The following is a 21,518-nucleotide window of genomic DNA, read 5'->3' as shown; positions in this document are numbered from 1 at the left end:
CCAAAAGGGAGCATGTAGCAAGAAAACTCATCTCTCCCAATTTAGGCATGAAAAGCAGCTCACACCCGAATTAGCACAGGTGCTCAGTCCCCTTTAGCGAGTAACTTTTTAGCATTAATATCCATCCACTGGGTCGCGTCCTCTGGTGAAAGAAAAAACTGGACTTTTTCAAAGGCTACTACTCGCAGCCTCGCCAGGAACAGCATGGAGTACAGCACCCCCAGCTCTCTCAAACGTCTCTTGACCCCAGTAAACTTCATTCTCTGTTTTTGGACCGCAGCTGAATAATCCGGATAAATGTCAATCCTCTGTCCGTCGCCAGTTAGATCCTCCACTTCTCTGGCCCTCCTGAGAATAATGTCTCTGTCCCTGTAGTTCAGTATTTTAGCAAGCATAGTACGGGGGTTAGCACCCGGGGCAGGGGGCTGCGGAGGGAGCCTGTGAGCCCTTTCCACGGCAAAAACTTTTGTCAGCATCTCAGCTCCAATCTTCTCCCTCAGCCAACATTCAATAAACTCAGTGGAATTTCTCCCTTCTGTTTTTTCTGGCAGACCCACAATACGGGGTTATTCCTTCTAGACCTGTTCTCCAGGTCCTCATTTTTTGCAGTCAGTTCTGACAGTGCCTGAGCAAACTTTTTCTCCACTTTTTGCAGCTTTACTACATGGTCTTCTGCAGTGCTCACTCTCTCGTCTACTGCACCCATGCGCTTATCAACCTTCTGCAGAGCTTTATTTATGTGAGCTATTTCACCTTTCACCTCCTGTAGGGTCTACTTACATGAGGAGACCAAATTGAAAACATCCCTCAGGGTCGGCTCCCCTCCTGATCTCTCTTCATTCTGTGCCTCTGACACCACGGTCATAACACTTCCCCCGCCCCCGTCTGTACTTCAGTCTCATCTTCCGAAGACATCTCCTCCCCCTCCTTATCTGCTCCATCTCCTCCTGGTGTTTCTGCCTCCTCCACCGCTTCCACCTGTGCAAACTGCTGGAGCTTTGCAGCGGCCGCCATGCGCTTCTGACATGCGGCGTTGGCTTTGCAGTGTCCTCCCTGGCCGCGGCGCCATCTTGGATTACTCCTGCCTCTCCTCCACCAGCATCTCGCTGTCTCCTCCTGGTCATTTCTCTCTCTGCGGACCACCCGACTTGCACTCCTCTGGCTCTGGGACCTCCAGACAACAGTCAGCACTTGATTTAGGGCAGGCAATAAGACCTGCACAGGATTAATCTTTCAATGGCAGCGGGAGCTCTCTCCTGAGCGTCCTCTCACATGGCCAGCTAGGACACGCCCCCACCAACGGGCCTTCTTGTCACTCTCCAGAGTACGCAACATTTGGATTAATGTCGGATTAAATCATTCGCAGGCCCCGTTTCCGTGTGGTTGGTACGGCGTGGTCTGGGATTTGTCAATACCATAGAGACGGTATAGTTCCTCCATAACTTTTCCCAAAAAACATGTTCCTTGATCTGAATGTATCTGTTGAGGACAGCCGTAAACTTGTATGAAGTTTCTGCAAATTGCAGAGGCTGCCGACTCCGCGGTCTGATCTCGAGTGGGGGTGACCACAGCGAACTTAGTGAAATGGTTCACCATGACGAGGCAGTGTTCGTACCCCTGGAATGCGGGACCAATGGTCAGGTAATCCACCGTCAGAAGCTCGAGGGGCGCTGAAGTCACAATTGTTTGTACTGAGGTTCGCTGTGCGGGTGGTTTAGCTAATTCACATGGGTGACAGGTCCGGCAAGTCTCGTCCACAACAGCCTGTAAGCGTGGATGGTACATTTTCTGTTGTAACCATTGCAAAGTCTTTTGAGCCCCGAAATGAGCCCCTTTTTCGTGGGCGTCTCGAGCCAGTTTGTGGAGTAGGGCTCCGGGCGTAACTACCTGCCAGATTGTCATATAGGTTGTTCGTGATGTCTTTTTACGATACAATAGTCCCTTTCGGATTACCAGCCTCTCGCATTGTCGTAACATTAGCGACATGTCCTGAGTCAAAGTTCGTCTCTGGGGGTCAGTGGGCAATTTGCCAGCAGCGACCCACATCCGGAGAAGTCTAATTTCTTCGTCTTCTTGCTGCTGCTGGATCCACTCGTCCCGGGAATGTTCTAACATGCCTCTTTGGGTCTCTCGAGGGAGATATTCTGGGTGGCAGCTGTGCACACGGCAGCGGTGAGGGCGAACGGTATCTCTTCCCCTTCTAGTTCGTCATCTCGACTCTTTCCTGGGGTTGCATGTCGATATGTCGAATTCTGGAGAGGGCGTCAGCATGTACATTTTCGGCCCCTCTTTTATAGATGATTTTATAGTTGAATTTTGCCATCCGGGCCACCCATCTTTGTTCCAGAGCTCCCAGTTTGGCGTTTTCCAAATGAGCCAGCGGGTTATTGTTGGTCCGCCCACTACTTCGGGGCCCGCCAGGTACTCTGCGAACCGCTCCGTCATGGCCCACACCACTGCGAGGAGCTCGAGCTTAAAGGAGCTGTAATTGTCAGGGTTGTGCTCGGAATCATGGAGTGAGCGGCTTCCATACGCGATCACTCTCTCCCGGCCGTCTTGAACCTGTGACAACACAGCCCCCAGCCCGTGAAGACTCCCGTCAGTGTGTAGGATGAACGGTAGCGAGAAATCCGCATACGCCAACACCGGGGCATCCGAGAGCGCAGCCTTAAGGTCTTGGAAGGCCTCTTCTTGAGGTTGTTGCCACTGGATTTTCAGTCCATTTGCCCCAGCGGGAGCCCCCTTCAGCAGGTCATGCAGGGCTCGAGATGCAAAATTTTTTACTAAACGGCGGTAGTATCCGGCCAACCCCAGGAAGGTCCGCACATCTTTTATCATCTCGGGGGTAGGCCATCCCTGAATAACAGCAACCTTTTCCCGGGATGGCCTCACGCCCTCTGCCGAGACGACATGGCCCAGATACTCAATCTGGGAGCGAAATAGGTGGCATTTTTCGGGTTTTACCTTCAACCCGTACTTTTGCAACCGGCCGAGCACCTGCCCCAACCGCTTTAGGTGGTCCTTGAATGTGGCAGCATAGACGATGATTTCGTCCTGGTAAATCAATGTGGCCTCAAAATTGAGATCTCCCAGACACCGCTCCATCAAACGCTGAAAGGTCCCCGGGGCGTTGGCCAGTCCAAACAGCATTCGATTGAACTCAAATAGTCCCATAGGCAGTATGAACGCCGTCTTGGCCCTATCTTCTTCTGACATGGGCACCTTCCATTACCCACTGGCCAGGTCCAAAGTAGAAAAGTACGTCGTCTTCCCCAGGGCGGACAATGACTCTTCTATGCGGGGCAGTGGGTATGAGTCTTTAATAGTACAAGCATTCAGCTTTCGATATTCCACACAGAATCGTAAGGTACCATCCTTTTTATGGACCAACACAATGGGGGCCGCCCAGGGACTTTGGCTTTCCTGTATCACCCCCTTTCGCAACATTTGGGCCAACAGAGTTTTCACCTTTTGGTAGAGTTGTGGAGGAATCTGTCGATATCGTTCTCGGATGGGGGCCGCCCCTGTCGTGGGAATTTCATGAGTGATGGCGGTGGTACATCCAAAATCTTCCTCGCGACTAGCAAATACTTCATGGTACTGTCCGAGCAGTGTTTTTATCTGGGAGAGCTGGGCTGGAGTTAGTTCGGAGAGCTTGGCCCGCATCTGTTCAAGGATGTTTCGACCCTTCTCCTGAGCTGAGATTTCGGTGGCCTGCAGAGTCTGAATCGTTACTTCCCAAGGATCCTCGGATTGCACTCTCAATTGAACCCCAGGAGCCGGCAGCACTTCTTCTAAAGGCCTTACTAGTTTGGCCAGTTCAGTCCGAGCTTTCAGGACGATGTCTCGGTCTTCGAGGTTGATGCAGCGCACCAGGACGATCCCTTTTTGCACTGCAGTTAGGGAACGGGCCACCAGTATGCCAGGAGGTAAGTGCTCCGAGTAGCATGGCTCCACCTGCATCTCTATGCCCTCCAAGGGCATCGAGGCTCGAATTGGCAGGGCCATCACCGTCTGTCCAGGAGGCAATACAAGCAGGGGAGCCGCTGGGGCGATGACTTTGCCCAGAACCTCTCCTTCCTGGCAGTCCTGATGTACTCGCACCTCCCGTACCAACTGCTGGAATACCTGTCCCTGGGCCGTGCGGGAACCCCACTGCTTCAGGATCTTATGCGTGGGATCATTGAGGAGCAGATTGCCGAACTCTCGTAGTATGTTCATGCCCAGAATAACTGGGTGCTGCTTATCGGTTTCTCCTTGCGTCAGTACCACTCTGCGACCGAGGGATTTACCGCACAAGATTACCTGCACCCAGACCACCCCGGCAACAGGAACCGGTAGTTGATTGGCGGCTACTAGTCTGATCATGGGTCCCCACTGGGGTCTCGCTGCCTTGGGGAAATTTTGCCAGAAATAAGTTGCAGGCATAGTTGTCACTTGTGACCCCGTGTCCACCAGGCACCGGACTGCCCGGCCCTCCACTTCTGCCCAAACCACCGGACATTTTGCGACCAAATCTTCTGGACTTTCACACCCCTAGTTGTGGTTTTCGGCTCCGAGCGGCATTCCCCCAGCCCGGAGCCCTCTAGTTTAATGGCCGCTGGGGTGGGTGTTTCCCACGCCGCGGACACTCTTGGGCGAAGTGGCCTGGTTCTCCGCATTCATAACACCGGGCCTGCGCAGACCGACCGCCCCGTGGGGAGCGGGACCCCCTGGGGCCGGGATTAAAACTAGGCCATCCAGTCCCGGACTTGGTCCTTCTCTTCACTTTGGCTAACTCGCCCTTAATGTTCTTCAACTCTTGTTTCATCTCTTCCACCCATTGAGGCTCCTCGACTGCGTTCACGGAAGCCTCCACACTCTGGACCTTCCCTACGGGAACCGCCATCCCCTGCTCTTGCTCTCGATCCTATGCTTGACTTCCCACCTCTGAAAAGTCTATACGGGGATTCATTCTGATCTGCTCCCGTAATGCCTGTTTTATTAACGGGTCTCGCAGTCCAGTCAACAGTAGGTTGCGTAGGGTAATGTCAATAGGTCCTACCCCTACTCCGTCCTTTCTTTCAATAGCTGTATGCAATTCTTGGAGGACATTCATATACTGAGTGATAGTCACCCCCTCTCCCTTCATTCGACTGAACAACCGGGTCCTTAATTCTCCCACATTAGTTGGGTCCCCATGGGTCTGTTCTACTATCTGCAAAACTTTATCAAAGGTGTTGCGGTGTCCCGGGGGCCTCAACATCACCGACCTCCAAACCTCCCTGTCTAATACCATGAGAGCTACTTCGGCTTCCAGGTCAGGAGTCATTGGGTGCATCCGAAAAAGCCCCCGCATCCGCTCTGTCCAGCTCCATAGCATAGTATTGGAGCCAGAAAATCTAGGCATGTTGTTCAGCATAGCCCCCAATGAAATGCTGGAACGGGAAGCCCTCATTATCTGTAGAGTTCACAGCCCTGCCCTGGTCTGGGGCACCATTGTCCGCGCTCGGAGACTGCATCATGCCGACTATGCCAAATGTAGGTAACAGCAGGTTCGCAGGATGCAGTGACGAGACACGAGACTGAGTGTTGTTTTGGAAAATAACGTTTATGAACTGGAGCCACTAAAGCCACTAGGGCTATACTGAGCAACCAAAAAGGGGTAACACGAATTGTCCTCGCAGGGACTCAACAACAATAACAACACTTTTCTTTAACGAGAATGTGACTGACCCAGCAAGGCCAGCTATTATGGGGCCACGAAACGGCCAACTACGGGTTCTTATTTCCTAAAGTCAACTTATCCTTCCTGACGTCCCTCGGTGTCGCTGGTGTGGCTGCTTTGACGTCGCAGCCGCTGGGCCCAGCTGTTGAGGAACTGTCGTAGTCTTCAGGTGTCCAGCACCCAGGAGAAGTTGGGGCACAACAGGCCCTAAGGGAGTCTTTCGTTGAGGTAACCCCCTGTAGCCACAGCAGGGTCCCGTTCGTTAGCGAGTCCACGGGGACTCCAGTCCCCCCAAGCAGGGTAGTGACGTAGTCTAGAAGAGTGGCGGTTGGTAGGCCACGCACACGGACTGGGCCTGTGCAAAGAGTCTCTCCGTCCGTAGGCGAGGAGCAGGCCCCAACTGCCAGCTCTTGTGGGGTAACGGCAGCCCTGTGCAGTGATGCACAGGCCGCAACTGCGGACTGTAGTGTGGTGGCAGCGGGCATGCCACCACTGCGGGCAGGATTGAAGTGGCAGCGGCCGCGGGAGACAGCGGACAGGCTGCAACGGGCTGGAGCACAGCGGTACCGGCTGCGGACGACCGTGGGCGGGTCGTGTCCCCGACTTGGAAGGGGGGTGACAGTCTCTGGTCGGTAAGTTCGGTACCTCCTCTCTGACGGGCACTGAGAATCTCCTTTCTGCTGCCGTTCTCCCCTCTGGTCACCGTCGGCCGCTCTAGCTCTCTCAAAGTCCCACAGACTCTTGTTCAGTGTCTGGCATGCCACCAACTGTCTTCCCTGCGCGCCCCCTGCTCCTTTTATACTCGCCCCTCCCCTTGCTGCCCAGTCACGCTCAGTCATCTGCTCTCCTTCTTTGTTCCCTGGGTACTGTTTCCCTAGGAACCCAGATGGCGGTTCCCATGGTTCTGGTCCAGAAAACCTATGGGGGTCCTCCTCCCTACTCTTGCACTCTACGAATTGTCTTCAAATGACACTCACTATATAGTTGACCCCCCACCTTTGGAATCAGGTAATTGAGGAAACTCCTAATGGCTAACAGATGTGAGGCCATTGCACTAGTAATGTAGAGAAGGAGATTTCCAGCAGAGATAAGAACTAGAAGAAGCATAAAGATCTCTGGGGTCTTTGCTTATTAGAACGGGAGGGAGGTTTGTATGAACTGCGTCGATCTATTATGTAGGAAAGTCATATTTTTGGAAACGTGATGAAGTGGTGAACGCAAAGCATGGTTCACATCGCTGGGCAATGCCCAGAATCCCTTCTATTGAATGATGGTATGATAGACGAAGCTACACCTGTCATCTTTGGTCTCTGTAAAGATAAAATCATAATAGGAAAGATGACGGTAATATCACTACGGCTCTCTGTCCTTTCTCAGCTCCTGTGCACAGCAGTTTTTTGCTCTGCCCTCAACAGAAACGAGAAGTACACCTGTGCAGCAGTGCGATGCTGGGAACGCTGTGTGGATGACACAGGGAAGCGTCATCCACATGAAGAAAGGAGGACAGTGATCATAAGAACATGAGAGGCGCCGAACCAAGAAGAGCGACACCCCTCAGACCGGACAGCTCCGCAGGTGAGTTTCTTTTTCCTCTTACAGGTTGGGTTTGGGGCAGATACAGCTCTGGCAAAAATTTAGAGACCACTTCCAAATGTTCAGTTTGTCTGATTTTTCTCTTTATAGGTATATTTTTTAGTAAAATGTAAATTGTTCTTTTAGTCTACAAACTTCTGACAACATGTCTCCGAATTTCCAAGCAATAAATTTTTTTTTTTTTCTGAAAAGGAGAAATAGTCAAAATTAAAAAAAAAAGAAAAAAAATCCAGTGCTTTCAGACCTCAAATAATGTAAAGAAAACAAGTTCATAATCATTTAGAAACAACAATACTAATGTTTTAACTCAGGAAGAATTCAGAAATCAATATTTTTTTGGAATAACCATTATTTTTAAAAACAGCTTTCATGCGTCTTTGCATGCTTGCCACCAGTCTTTCACACTGCTTCTGGTGCAAAAATGCAAGCAGTTCTTTGATGGCTTGTGACTATCCATCATCCTCTTGATTACATTCCAGAGGTTTTCAATGGGGTTCAGGTCTGGAGAATGGGATGCCCATGACAGGGTCTCTTTAATTTTTGCCAGAGCTGTATATAGCATTCTGTAATGCTGTATATCAGCCTTGAAAGATGGTGGCCGTATCTCATATTGGCCAAACCTGGTGACATGTTTGCTTTTATTTCTATTAAGCACACAAAGACGAGAGAGATATGCTTCTCCTAGTTCTTATTGTCTGTTGAAAATCTGCTTCTCCACATTCCTGGTCTTACTTCAGTTAGCTATTACGAGTTTCCTACCTTATTCCAAAGAAGGTAGTCAGCTACATAGTGTCATGTGGAGACAACTTGTAGAGTGAAAGCGCTTTCTCTCATTGTCTGCAACGATTTAATTTTTTCTGAAGCATCCTTTTTAGAGATTGCATGGGAGACCCAAGCCTATCTTACTGCTCAACCTCCCTGGGATCCCACAGTACCCTCTCCTTCTGGACTTCTCTAGGAAGCCACTAAGTGCCATTAGACAAGTCTGAGACTCATGCATGCCTAGAGGTAGCCAGAAGTGATAGGAACCCTCTGGAACCTGCTCTGGGTCAGAAACTGGTCCTGTTATTCCACTGGTTGATGCATTGTCTGCATTCTTGGCTCTCTGGTTGCTGGTGACAGTGCATATATAGTGCATATCTCCCTGGGAGATAACAACGCTTTCCCATTAGCCTGACAGGCTGCGGACCCAGCTTTCCCCACATCCTGATGGTCTGAACATGCTACTTTTCTACCACCCTGACAGGCTGTGGGCCACAGTTCCCACCACCCAGTGACACTGGGGACCCTACTTTTCTGCCCACCCTCAGCTTCCTACAATAATCCTAGCTGACTCTTAGGAGGTTGAAACCGTAAAGTGTATGATTTGTTGGCACTCCCATTCAACGAATACTAGCCATGTCTTCCCTTGATATCCGTTATAATAGACAGTATGGAGACATAAATTTGAGGTAAGAAATAAAAATATAGGTACATTTATAATATTCCTAAGTTAAGGATCAAGGAACATCCTTCTTATCAGGAGCAAATGAGATATCATCCCCTGTAGGTACAGTACTTTGTAGATGATGAACAAGATATACTAGGTAGCAATAAAATGCCAAAAAATGATAACGAATTTCCCTGTCCATAAGGTTCATCAGGAGGCCTAGTGGATAATGGCGATGTCATTGATGCAGGGTGCTATGATAGTATCAGCATATCTGTTAGTCTAGGCTTGTAGGTTTAAATATCCCACTATTCCTTTAACAATTGGATAAAAGACGTGAATTTATTTGGACATAACCTTAAGTGGAAGCTTTTCTTCCAACAATATGATTTGTCGGAGGATGAATTTAATTGGGCTACTGGGAGAAAACGACAGAGATCGGGGTCGAGGTCCATTTACTAATCTCAAAAAGAAAAGTACAAAGATGCTGCCCCTAAACAATGTTACAAGTGTTGATATTCTATGAGACTTGTTGAGACGTACCTGTGTAAGATCTCTAGTGTTAAGGGGGTTTTACACATAGTGATATCGCTAGCAATATCGCTAAAACGTCACTGATTTTGTGACGTTATAGCGATATTGCTAGCAATATCGCTATGTGTGATACTTACCTCCGACCGGCTCCCCCGCTGTCCGTCGCTGATCGCGCGAGATCGGGCGGCTCCATTTCTCGTCGTCTGCTTCCTGCTGTGTGAGACGAACGACGCTGGACGCGGGCGGGAGGACGTCTGGATCGCTGTGTGTGAAAGGTGAGTATCGTGCGCTGCGTCGCTGCTGCATCGCTGTGAGATCCTTCTGTGTGAAAGCTCACTAGCGATCATTTAGCGATGCACCAGCGATCCTGACCGGGTCGTATCGCTGGTCGGATCGCTGGTGCATCGCTAAATGTAAAAGGGCCTTTAACCCCACTGGGGTTGCCAATTTATCGACTCATAACTAAATTGGAAAAGAATAAGGCCATAATTATTAAATCCCCAGAAAAGGGTGGCAACCTTGTAATCTTAAGTTGTCCCATATATCTTTGGATGTGCCGCTCTTTACTGGAAGATCTGGAGACTTATGAAATTTTGTCTGGGGACCTATTGTTGCAGGAATTGATTCCATATCACAAAACGTTGGTATATACATAGATAAAATGCTTAGGCCTTTCGTTGTATCACTTCCTTCATAGGTCCGCAATACTTTCCATATTCGCAACTTGCTTGAGGGTATTACTGTAGAGGTCCACACCATCCTGGTGTCTATTGTCGTAGAACAGTAGTGTCCATCATGACTTCAGCCTCAGGGCAGTGGTACACCTATTTATAACAAGAGCAGTGGAATGCTGTGAGCATAATAATTTCATCAAGGAAATTCTTCATTTCACCCCGACTCTTAACTACTTCCTATTTGATGGGAAGTACTTTCACCAGCTCAGGGGCATGGCAATGGGGAGCCCATGTGCTCCCACTTCTGCCAACATTCCTGGGCTGTTGGTTTGAAACCCTCATCTCTGGGGAAGAGGACAGGTGGTGGCACCCATGCATCAGCCTCTGGGCCAGATACCGTGATGATATTCTGGTCTGGCCCAGAGGCTGACCTCTGCGGCTTAATGAAGGTTATAAACAAAAATGCCATTGGATTAAGATTTATGTTGGAACACGATGATGGTAACATCACTTTTTTACACCTAAGATCTAGATGGGGCATCAGCACCTGCACCTACCGTAATCCTACTGCCACGAATATCTTTCTAAAATGGGATAGCCACCATGCTGTTCCTCTCTCTCAAAAAGGAGATAACAAAGAGACTGTATCTCCGCATTAGGAGAAACTATTCCAATACTGGAACCTTTAAGAAATAGACTAAAGATCTTTATCGTAGGTTCAGAGAGAGGGGCTAGTCCTGCCATGTGCTGGATTGACCATATGAGGAAGCCCTTAGGGATAGACGGTCTGTTCTAAGCAGTAGAAAAAACTGAAGGAGATACAAATACAGTGAGAATGATCGGCACTTTTGACATCCAAGCTGAAAGAGTTGACCAAATTTTAAAAAAAAAGACATTGGAGTGTTCTATTGGCAGACCCAAAACTTAAGGACTTCTTATCACCTACACCTATTAGTGACAGATTGGTACACAGTTTCTATTAGAGACCAGCTAAAACCGGCACCTGGCTTGATAGGAAACCATGGGTATTCTTCAAATATGGCAACTGTACTAGGTGCAACATGAATGATGTCTCCATGCAAAACCTTCTGGGAGAGCCTTTTATATTAGGGATTTCGGCAAATGTAAGTCCATGGGGCTTGTTTATAAAGCCACATGTACAGTATATGCCTCATGGACTACATTGGAAAAACCATGAGGGAACTAAGAGTGAGGTTGGGCGAGCATCTGGGTGATGTCAGAAATAAACGGGACACTCCAGTTGCTTGCCATATAAACAACATAGATGACGGAGGTCTTAGGGGCAGATCCCCTTCTCAATGATAGAACTGGTTAGACCTAGGATCAGAGGACACCTTGACAAAATCATCCTAAAACATGAAGCGGAGTGGATTTTTAGAATGCAATTCCTTTCTCCTAAGAGCCTCAATAAATGCCTCTCCTACAATTGCTTCATTTAGTTAGTCATTCCCCCCACTATGATTACTTGATTTTCGGTATCTTTCTGTCCCAAAATTTCATGGGTGATCCTGAATAATAACCTCATATACACTCCATTCTTATATTGCCTCTATTATAGAGATTATATATTTTCATCAGACTTCCTTATGACATGGGGCATTTTTATATCATAAACAGCTAACATAGGAAAAAAAAAACACATACCATAAGGATACAACCTTCCCAAAAAATGTCCAATAGCAAATGCACTAGCAAGATGCAGCAGGCCCCCACTGATAAAGGCAAGGGCAGCACGGGTGCAAACTACTGATAAAAACAGCCACCCACACGTAGCAAATTATGGAGGGGTTGGGTGCCTAGTAGAAAAATTGCACACCAATAGGGCTTGAGTAGAATGCCAGTCATACAGGTATGCGTGGTGCAAAGTGTCTGGCTAACAGCCTATTGATGACATCCATAATATTAGCAGGCAGGTTGCCCAGCACTATATATGCACCCCACACATCCAGCAAAAAATGATAAAAAGTGCAATAAAATATGAAAAAATTAATGTATATGATAAATACATTAAATGAGGTATTGGTTAATATTTTGGCCAAAATAGATAAGCTCGCAACCCAACATCAAGGGTCCTCATGCTTGTGAGTCTTAACACTATTTTCAAAAACAGCTAACATAGGAAAAAAAAAATCATAAGGATACAGCCTTCCCAAAACCTGTCCGATAACAAATGCACTAGCAAGATGCAGCATGACCCCACTGGTAAAGGCAAGAGCAGCACAGTTGCAAACTACTGGTAAAAACAGCCACCCACACACCTATCAAGTTATGGAGGGGTTGGTTGGCTGCCTACTACAAAAATTGCACACCAATAGGGCTTGAGTAGAACGCCAGCCACACAGGTATGCGTGGTGCAAAGTGTCTGACTAACAGCCTATTGATGACGCCCATAATATTAGCATGCGGGCTGCCCAGCACTGTATATATGCTCCCCACAGACACAGACAACCCAGTACACCAAGCCAACAAAAAGGGGCCCAGCTGCATCCTGCAAAAATGATCGAGTGCAATAAAAGATCAAATAATTAGTGCATGTGATAAATACATTAAATGAGGTATTGGTTAATATTTTGGCCTGCTATCAGACATGTTTTGGGAAGACTGTATCCTTATGGTATGTGCATTTTTATATCCTACCAATTTCACATGTTCTCGGTCTGTTTATTCTTTGTTATTAATATTAACCTTGGACCTTCCACTACTTATATCAGAAAGGCGATATGGGATACTCAAGAATTAGGTCATTATGCCATCCAGTAGATTTGCATAAACACCATAGTAAAGATTCCTTTACTTGATGAGCTGTTTGGCAATTCACATAGTGCATGGTGACGCATACCAACTTCTAATGCACGTCCCGAATCTGAATGATGTCACAGGAAGTGATGGGATACTTCCGGTGTGGTTTGACATGGAACGCATACCAGCCTCCATTGCACCGTGTTTAAACATCTAAGGGTCGTTGCAGGATGTGACGCGGCGGCACCTCCGATGCGTTCCAGCTTGGAATGTACTCAAGTTTACTGCCACCTCCCTACATATGTGTGCTGTGCTGTATTGGCCTCTAGTGATCAGCTAAATGGTAGCGCACTATACTAGAACGGACAGTGATTAGACTGCCGAATTTAGCAGGTGGGCGTTTGATATTTCCTTTGACCAATGGTGGGATATTTAAACCTGCAAACTTAGACCAACAGGCATGCTGATAATATCATAGCACGCTGCATCTCTGGCATCGCCATTATCCACTAGGCCTCCTGATGAACCGTATGGCTAGGGAAATTCATTATAATTTATTATTGGAATTTTATTGTTACCTAGTATATCGTATTCATCTACAAAGTACCTACAGTACATTGGATTTATCATTTGCACCTGATAAGAAGGATATTCCTTGATCTTTAATTTAGGAATATTACAAACTAGTAGAATTTCCCCTGGCTTTGTTAGCAGAAAATATGTTAAATTGTTGGTTATGGTAGCTAAAGTAAAATTTTCAGTGTCACGCAGAAATTGACATTTTCAGAGTGCTACAGTAAAAAAAAAATTCCACTTTAATTTTTTTTGTTTATTTTGACCATTTCTCATTTTCTGAAAATAAATACAAAATTTAGTGCTTGGAAATTCGAAGACATGTTGTCAGTAGTTCATAGAATAAAAGAGCAATTTACATTTAACTCAAAAATATACCTATAAAGAGAAAAATCAGACAAACTGAAAATTTTGCAGTGGTCTCAATTTTTGCCAGAGCTGTATATAGATGTACCTATGTTTTTATTTCTTATCTTAAATCTATGTTTTCCTACCTGCCTATTGTAAGGGATATCAAGGGAAGAAATGTCTAGTCTTTGTTGAATGGGGGTGCCAATAAATCGCACTCTTGATGGTGCCAACCTCCTAAGACTCAGCTAGGATTATTGTAGAAACCTTCTAGGTATCTTGTAGCTGACTTTGGTCTAGGCCAGGGGTGGGCAATTAATTTTCCTGAGGGGCCACATAAGAGACCGTGACTGTTGTGGAGGGCCGAACCAATATGCCGAAATTAATTCTGCTCAATATTAATATCAATATATTATAATCATATTATTGATAATTATGTTATTAATTGTATCACTTAATACTGAGCATAATTAAGTGTGCCGACATCCTCCTAAATATCGCTTGAACCCAAGTACAGCCCATTCTGTATATCATATGAGCCCCCTTATATACTGTAAGAGCTCCCACATAGTCTCCCTATATACAGCATGAGCCCCGCACAGCCTACCTATATACACTTGCATGAGCCCCACACAGCCTCCCTATATACATCATGAGCCCCACACAGCCTCCCTACATACACTGCATGAGCCCAACACAGCCTCCCTTTATATACTGCATGAGCCCCACACAGCCTCCCTATATATGCTGCATGAGCCCCACACAGCCTCCCTATATATACCGCATGAGCCCCACAGCCTCCTTATATACTGCATGAGCGCCACACAGTCTCTCTATATAGAGCATGAGCCCCACACAGCCTCCCTTTATACAGCACGAGCCCCACACAACCTCCCCATAAACTGCACAAGCCCCACACAGCCTACCAATGTGTCACAAAAGACCCCCATAGCCTCCCCTTGAGCAGCTCGACACCCCCATAGCCTTGCCTTGTAAAGCTCAACACCCCTATATCCTGCCCTTGTAAAGCTTGACACCCCAGGCAAACCAGGGTTCAGGCAAGGAGGCACGGCAGATCTCCAGACATGGTGCATGTTAGGGAACACGCTAAGGTCCAAGGCAAGGTGCCAGGCAGGGTGCATGCTAGGGACACACCAGGGTCCAGGGCAAGGTGCGTGTGTAGGGGACACGCCAGGTTCAAAGTACAAAACACGGAGCGTGTGTAGGGGACACGCCAGGGTTCAAAGTTCAAAGTACAAGACATGGTGCGTGTGCAGGGACACGCCAGGGTTCAAGGTCCAAGGCAAGGTCCAGCGCGTGCCAAGGGACACGCCAGGGTCAGGGTTCAAGGCAAGGTCCTGCGCGTGCCGAGGGACACGCCAGGGTCAGGGTTCAAGGCAAGGTCCTGCGCGTGCCGAGGGACACGCCAGGGTCAGGTTCAAGTCAGTGTGTGTGCTAAGAGACACGCCCGGGTTCAGGCTAAGGCAAGGGCCTACGCATGCTAGGAGGCACACCAGGGTACAGGCTAGGGCCTGTGCATGCAAGAGGGCATGACAGGGTACAAGCTAGGGCCTGTGCGTGCAAGAGGGCATGACAGGGTACAAGCTAGGGCCTGTGCGTGCAAGAGGGCATGACAGGGTATAGGCTAGAGCCTGTGCGTGCAAGAGGGCACGACAGGGTACATGGCAAGACCTGCGCGTACTTTTACAGAAGCATGGGGAGGTGTGCCAAGGAGCAGGCTAGGGCCTGCGCGTGCTATTAGAGAAGCACGTAAATCACAGTGCAGAGACAGCGTGGGTGCAAGGAAGCACAGAGAGCACGGCTGGGGAACTGGCTAGCTGGTCGGGTTGAGGCACAGACAGACGGGCAAGACTGAGGCGAACCCGGCTGAGGCATAACAGGCGACACAGCTGTCACTGGCTAACAAGCACAGCTTAGGCACAAGCAGGCGGGCATGACTGAGGCACAGACAGGAGGCTAGGAAGGCCAGGCGCATGCAAAGGGCACATGAAGAAACAAGGCAAGGAACGAGGCAAAGCTAGGCTAAGGCGAGACATAGCAAAACAGGCTAAGGCAGAGAACACAGGAAGGACTACAAGTCTAAGAATAACAAGGATAAACACAGCACGAGAGACAACACAAGACAAGGCACGGGACAAGAGGCAGAATACAAGCACAGAGCGTGTGCAGAGACGCACTACAGGGCAGAATGCAGGGGCACAGAATACAGAGAGCGACCGAGCAGACCAAGCAGCCATGCAGGGACTCAACACGATACACAGGCCCCAACCATAGGAAGGGGCGGTCTGATATAGGGCATTAGCACCTGCAATTCCGGGTCAGGACCAGGAGAGGACTTCCGATTCAGATCCTCCAGGGTCATAGAGAGGCTAGCTAGATCAGATTCTGCTGGATCATAGAGAGGGTCACATGATCAGGGAGTCCAGGACCATAGGGAGGATTGCTGGATCAGACAGTGCTGGAACATAGGAAAGGTCACATGATCAGGGTCTCCAGGAACACAGAGAGGATTGCTGCAGGCAGAGCAGAGACGGCTGGTCACACAGCAACGGCGTATAGCCATGAGGTAAAACACACATGCGCACTGGCAATGGCAGGCACCCATGAGATGAGGCACGCGTGCACACTGCTCCAGGCATCTTGCAGCACAACAGTCACGAGTTGCGTGTGCACACTGCTTCCAGGGATCTTGCAGCATAAGTCATAACGGGCATGAGAGTTCAGTGCACGTGCACACTGCTCCAGGAGTCATGTGGCATACTAGACATGGCGGGCATGATAGTTCAGTGCGCGTGCACACTGCTCCAGGGGTCATGCGGCATAACAGACATGGCGGGCATGACACAAGCTGTCGGGATCTATGGATATCCCACTTTCCATTTCCACTTTGGAACTTGCAGCTCTCTGGTGCCCCCCTTACCCTCAGGTCAGTCAGGGAACTACACCTAGGATAACTGGTCGCCGGACGGGCTACTTGTTGTTACAGTGAGGGAGTTATAAATGCTTTGGCCGCAGCCACCCAATCCGCTTTCAAAAACCCGCCCAGTCACTGCCAGCGCTACCCACCTATCCAGAGCACACTTTGCTGCAACCAGCTTCAGATTTCTCTGAAATATTTAAAATTAATAGAGGGGTATGAAGCCAAGTAAAAGTATGTACAATGCAAATACAAATAAAATGGGTTTAAAAAGCAGAAAATAAACTTACATATTGCTTAGCTCATTTCAGGCAGAACCATGCTGGGGGTGGAGCCAGACATCATAGTTCATGGAGGAGGTCTTGTTGCACAGCTCCTAGCAGCAACTCACTAAGGGGGGCTCAGTTGCAGACTTATAAGTCTGGGCTTGTGACATCACCAAAGGGACTGTCTGGTGATGGTCCTTCCCCCTGCTTTTACAGTTACAATCTGGTTATGAAACTTATAATAACCATATCTCACAGAGGGTACCTCATATAGACAGGCACATAGTATCATCTTTTCCAGCTTGTCACTGGCATTAATTCAAGACCAAATTCGAACTAGTTATTCCATACCATTCAGGAGAAATCCATTTCTCCAATTCTGTTGGCGCTGGAACCTGAAAAACATGGGCTATGACGCTTAGTCGGCACACGTCCCAGAAATCTCAGTTTCATTTTTCTGTCGCTGATGGAGCCAGAGCTATGGCCTCTTTAATATTTCCCGCGCTTACATCCAGGCACATGGCTTAGACAAAGAAAATTTGTTTTGGAAGGGAGGGGGGGGAAGAGCAGGAAGGATTGAGTGTAGTGTACCAGCTGTGAAGCTGCAGGTAGAGGCTGCAATGTGTGACAAGCTAAGAAAAGGAAGGGGGGCCAAGCTCCCCACACTGGCATAGCATAGTTCAGGGTGTAAATATAAGATTCTGCAATGTGATAATCCGGGGAATCTTACGTCATATCTTACATTACCATTACATATGCATATATATATATATATACACACACTTGATGGGGGCTATTGAATCGGGAGGGTGGTAATGTCACGATGGGGGCAGGCTTTGCAGCGTTGAGAATCCCCCCCATGTGCTCACCCACCTATCCACACTCTCTTTCCCCATGTGCTGACTTCTCCCGTCTGTGATCTCTTCTTTGACCTGTCTACCCCATGTGCTTTCCCCCTTGTCTGCTCTCTCCTTCCTGTGCTGTGTTCTCCCCTCACATGCTGTCCCATTCTTTCGTCAAAGAATGCTCCCTTTGCAGCAATTACAGCATTGCAGACCTTTGGCATTCAAGCAGCTAATTTGCTGAGGTAATCTGGAGATATTTCACCCCATGCTTCCAGAACCCCTCTCACAAGTTGGTTTGGCTTGATGGGCACTTTTTGCGTACCATACGGTCAAGCTGCTCCCTCAACAGCTCAATGGGTTTGAGATCTGGTGACTGCACTTGCCACACCATTACAGATAGAATACCAGCTGCCTGCTTCTTCCCTAAATAGTTCTTGCATAATTTGGAGGTGTGCTTTGGGTCATTGTGCAGTTGTAGGATGGAATTGGCTCCAATCAAGTGCTGTCCACAGGGTATGGAATGGCATTGCAAAATGGAGTGATAGCCTTCCTTATTCAAAATCCCTTTTACTTTGTACAAATCTCCCACTTTACCACCACCAGAGCAACTCCAGACCATCACATTACCTCCACCATGCTTGACAGATGGCGTCAGGCACTCTTCCAACATGTTTTCAGTTGTTCTGCATCTCACAAATGTTCTTCTGTGTGATCCAAACACCTCAAACTTGGATTCGTCTGTCCATAACATTTTCTTCCAATCTTCCTCTGTCCAATGTCTGTGTTCTTTTGCCCATATTAATTTTTTCCTTTTATTAGCCAGTCTCAGATATCGCTTTTTCTTTGCCACTCTGCCCTGAAGGGCAGCATCCCAGAGTCGCCTCTTCACTGTAGACATTGACACTGGCATTTTGCGTGTACTATTTAAGGAAGCTGCCAGTTGAGGACCTGTGAGGCATCGATTTCTCAAACTACAGACTTTAATGTACTAGTCTTGTTGCTCAGTTGTGCAGCGGGGCCTCCCACTTCTCTTTCTACTCTGGTTAGAGCCTGTTTGTGCTCTCCTCTGAAGGGAGTAGTACACACCGTTGTAGGAAATCTTCAGTTTCTTGGCAATTTCTCGCATGGAATAGCCTAAAAAGAATAGACTGTCGAGTATCACATGAAAGTTCTTTTTTTCTGGCCATTTTGAGAGTTTAATGGAACCAACAAATGTAATGCTCCAGATTCTCAACTAGCTCAAAGGAAGGTCAGGTTTATAGGTTCTCTAATCAGTCAAACCATTTTCAGCTGTACTAACATACTTGCACAAGAGATTTCAAGGGTATTCTAACCATCCATTAGCCTTCTACACAGCAAACACAAAGTACCATAAGAACACTGGAGTGATGGTTGTTGGAAATGGGTCTCTATACACCTATGAAGATATTGCATTACAAACCAGTCGTTTGCAGCTAGAATAGTCATTTACCATACTAACAATGTATAGAGTGTATTTCTGAATCATTTAATATTAGCTATACTGGAAAAAACTGTGCTTTTCTTTGAAAAATAAGGAAATTTCTAAGTGACCCTAAACTTTTACACGGTAGTGTGTATATGTATAATATATATATATATATATATATATATATATATATATATATATATATATATATATATATATATTATACTACTCACTTCCCAAGGTTCATAAATAAATTTTTCCCCCTCCTTTTAGACCAATAGTCTCAGGGATGGGCTCATTTAGTGAAAGATTGGGGGAATGGGTGGATCACTACCTCCAACCTTTGGTACCTTTGACACCAAGTTATTTGAGAGACACAAAAGTCACTGTTTCTATATTAGAGAAAATTCAATGGCAGGCTGACTATTCTTGGCTCTCTTGTGATGTAGTAGGACTATATCCTTCTATCCCCCATCATGTTGCTATAAGCTGTGCCGAATACTATCTTTCTAAGTACAGCAAATATCCAACTCATATTCAAACTTTCCTTTTGAAGGCCATACGATTCTCATCCTTTGATGAGAGGTATTTTCTCCAGATACAGGGCGTGAGTATGGGTGCGAAATTTTCTCCGTCCCTAGCCAACATTGTTATGTCCGTTTGGGAGGAAAATATATTTATATTGAGGATAATCCCTTTAAGGACAACATTATATGGCTGGGCCGCTATATAGATGACTTGATGTTTATCTGGAGGGGTGACACCTTATCTTTGGATGAGTTTGTTGTTTATCTGAATAACAATGATTTCAATTTATGCTTTACTAGCTCTAGTGATACTGTATGTGTTCCATCAATTTTCTGGATTTAAAATTATCTGGAGACAGCAGTGGGAATAAAGTTATTGTGGCCCCTTATAGGAAACCCACGGCATGCAACAGCATTCTCATGGCAACTTCTAACCATCCCAAACATGTTATAAAAAACATTCCAGTAGGTGAACTTACTAGATTAAAAAGAAACAGCACCTTAGATACGGACTTTGAGATGGAAGCTAATAAAACCTGCACTAACCTATTAAAAAGAGGATATTCTAAGTGGTCACTTAGCAGAGCTAAAGGAATTGTCAATAATATTGATAGAAGTTCACTTCTTCAGAAGAAAACAGACGTTCAATGAATTCATTTGACTCGAAGGTGGTATTCAGTACTAATTACAGCCCACAGTATAATACCATAGTTAGCATTATAAAACGGTACTTGCCACTCTTAACGCAGGATGATGTTTTAAAAAATATTGTGAATAATCACAACGTGGCGTTTGTAGCCAAACGGGCACCTACCTTAGCGTCCTTATTGTCTCCTAGCATGTTTATTGATCAGAATAAGTCGTCCAATAATTGGTTAAAAACTGTACAAACTGTGGGTTTCTTCAAATGTGGAGCTAATGTCTGCATCTGCTGCGGCTTTCTAATAAATCAAAAGTTTTTCCTTCATTTTCTAATAATAAAGAGTTTAATGTTGCATCTTTTATTAACTGAAACACTGAAAATGTGATTTATTTGATCAGCTGCAGCTCTTGCAGACTTCAGTATATCGGTTGTACTATGAATTCATTGAAATCCAGGATCAGAAAACACATATCTGATGCTAAATATCGGATGCTAAATATTTACCTTTGGTTGGAGCTTCAGTTGTTTCACGCCATTTCTCTAAAGTCCATAGTGGTAATTTATCTAGTTTTTCCTTCATGGGAATTGAACAAGTAAAAAAACCTCTTAGAGGGGGCGACTTACGCAGGAAGGTTCTAGCTAGAGAAAGCAAATGGATTTTTGAAATGGGTACAAGAACTCCTTTAGGATTTAATAGCCGTACAGATATTATTCTGCATTATTGAGGTTTCAGTGGCGTTCATTTCATTCATGTTTAATATATGAAATTTTTTTTTTTTTCTCTTTATCATCCCATACATCATGTCATTTTCTAGGACGTCTACTTGTATTTTTTATTACATAGGAAACAGTTGTCTGTTTTGTAGCAATGCTGTCAGTTAATCCACAGTAGCGAATGTGTTAAACCCTTTTTCTGCACACATGTTTGTAATTATTTGCACTAATTTTATTCAGGATTGCCTTTTATATGGCTCCACATACAAGGAGCAGATTAGGTTTGGACCGTGAAGAAGGCGGATTAGGCCGCCGAAACGCATAGTCCCATTTGCGCTAATTTTTGCCATTTACTCTGGTTTCTGATTCTTGTGGGTCGTTTTTTTACCTTGTTGAAGAAATAAAGAAAAGCATAATTTTACTCCAATCCTGGTTTGCTGAGTTCTTGCTGGATTTCCTTTTTGTTCTCTTATTGAAGGATTTACTCCTAATCCAGTCCGTGCAGGTACTTGATTACCAG

The sequence above is a fragment of the Dendrobates tinctorius genome, unplaced genomic scaffold, assembly GCF_039654945.1.
Source record: "Dendrobates tinctorius isolate UK_male_01 unplaced genomic scaffold, ASM3965494v1 ptg000254l, whole genome shotgun sequence".
NCBI classification, from domain to species: domain Eukaryota; kingdom Metazoa; phylum Chordata; class Amphibia; order Anura; family Dendrobatidae; genus Dendrobates; species Dendrobates tinctorius.
This window is presented reverse-complemented; position numbering follows the sequence as displayed.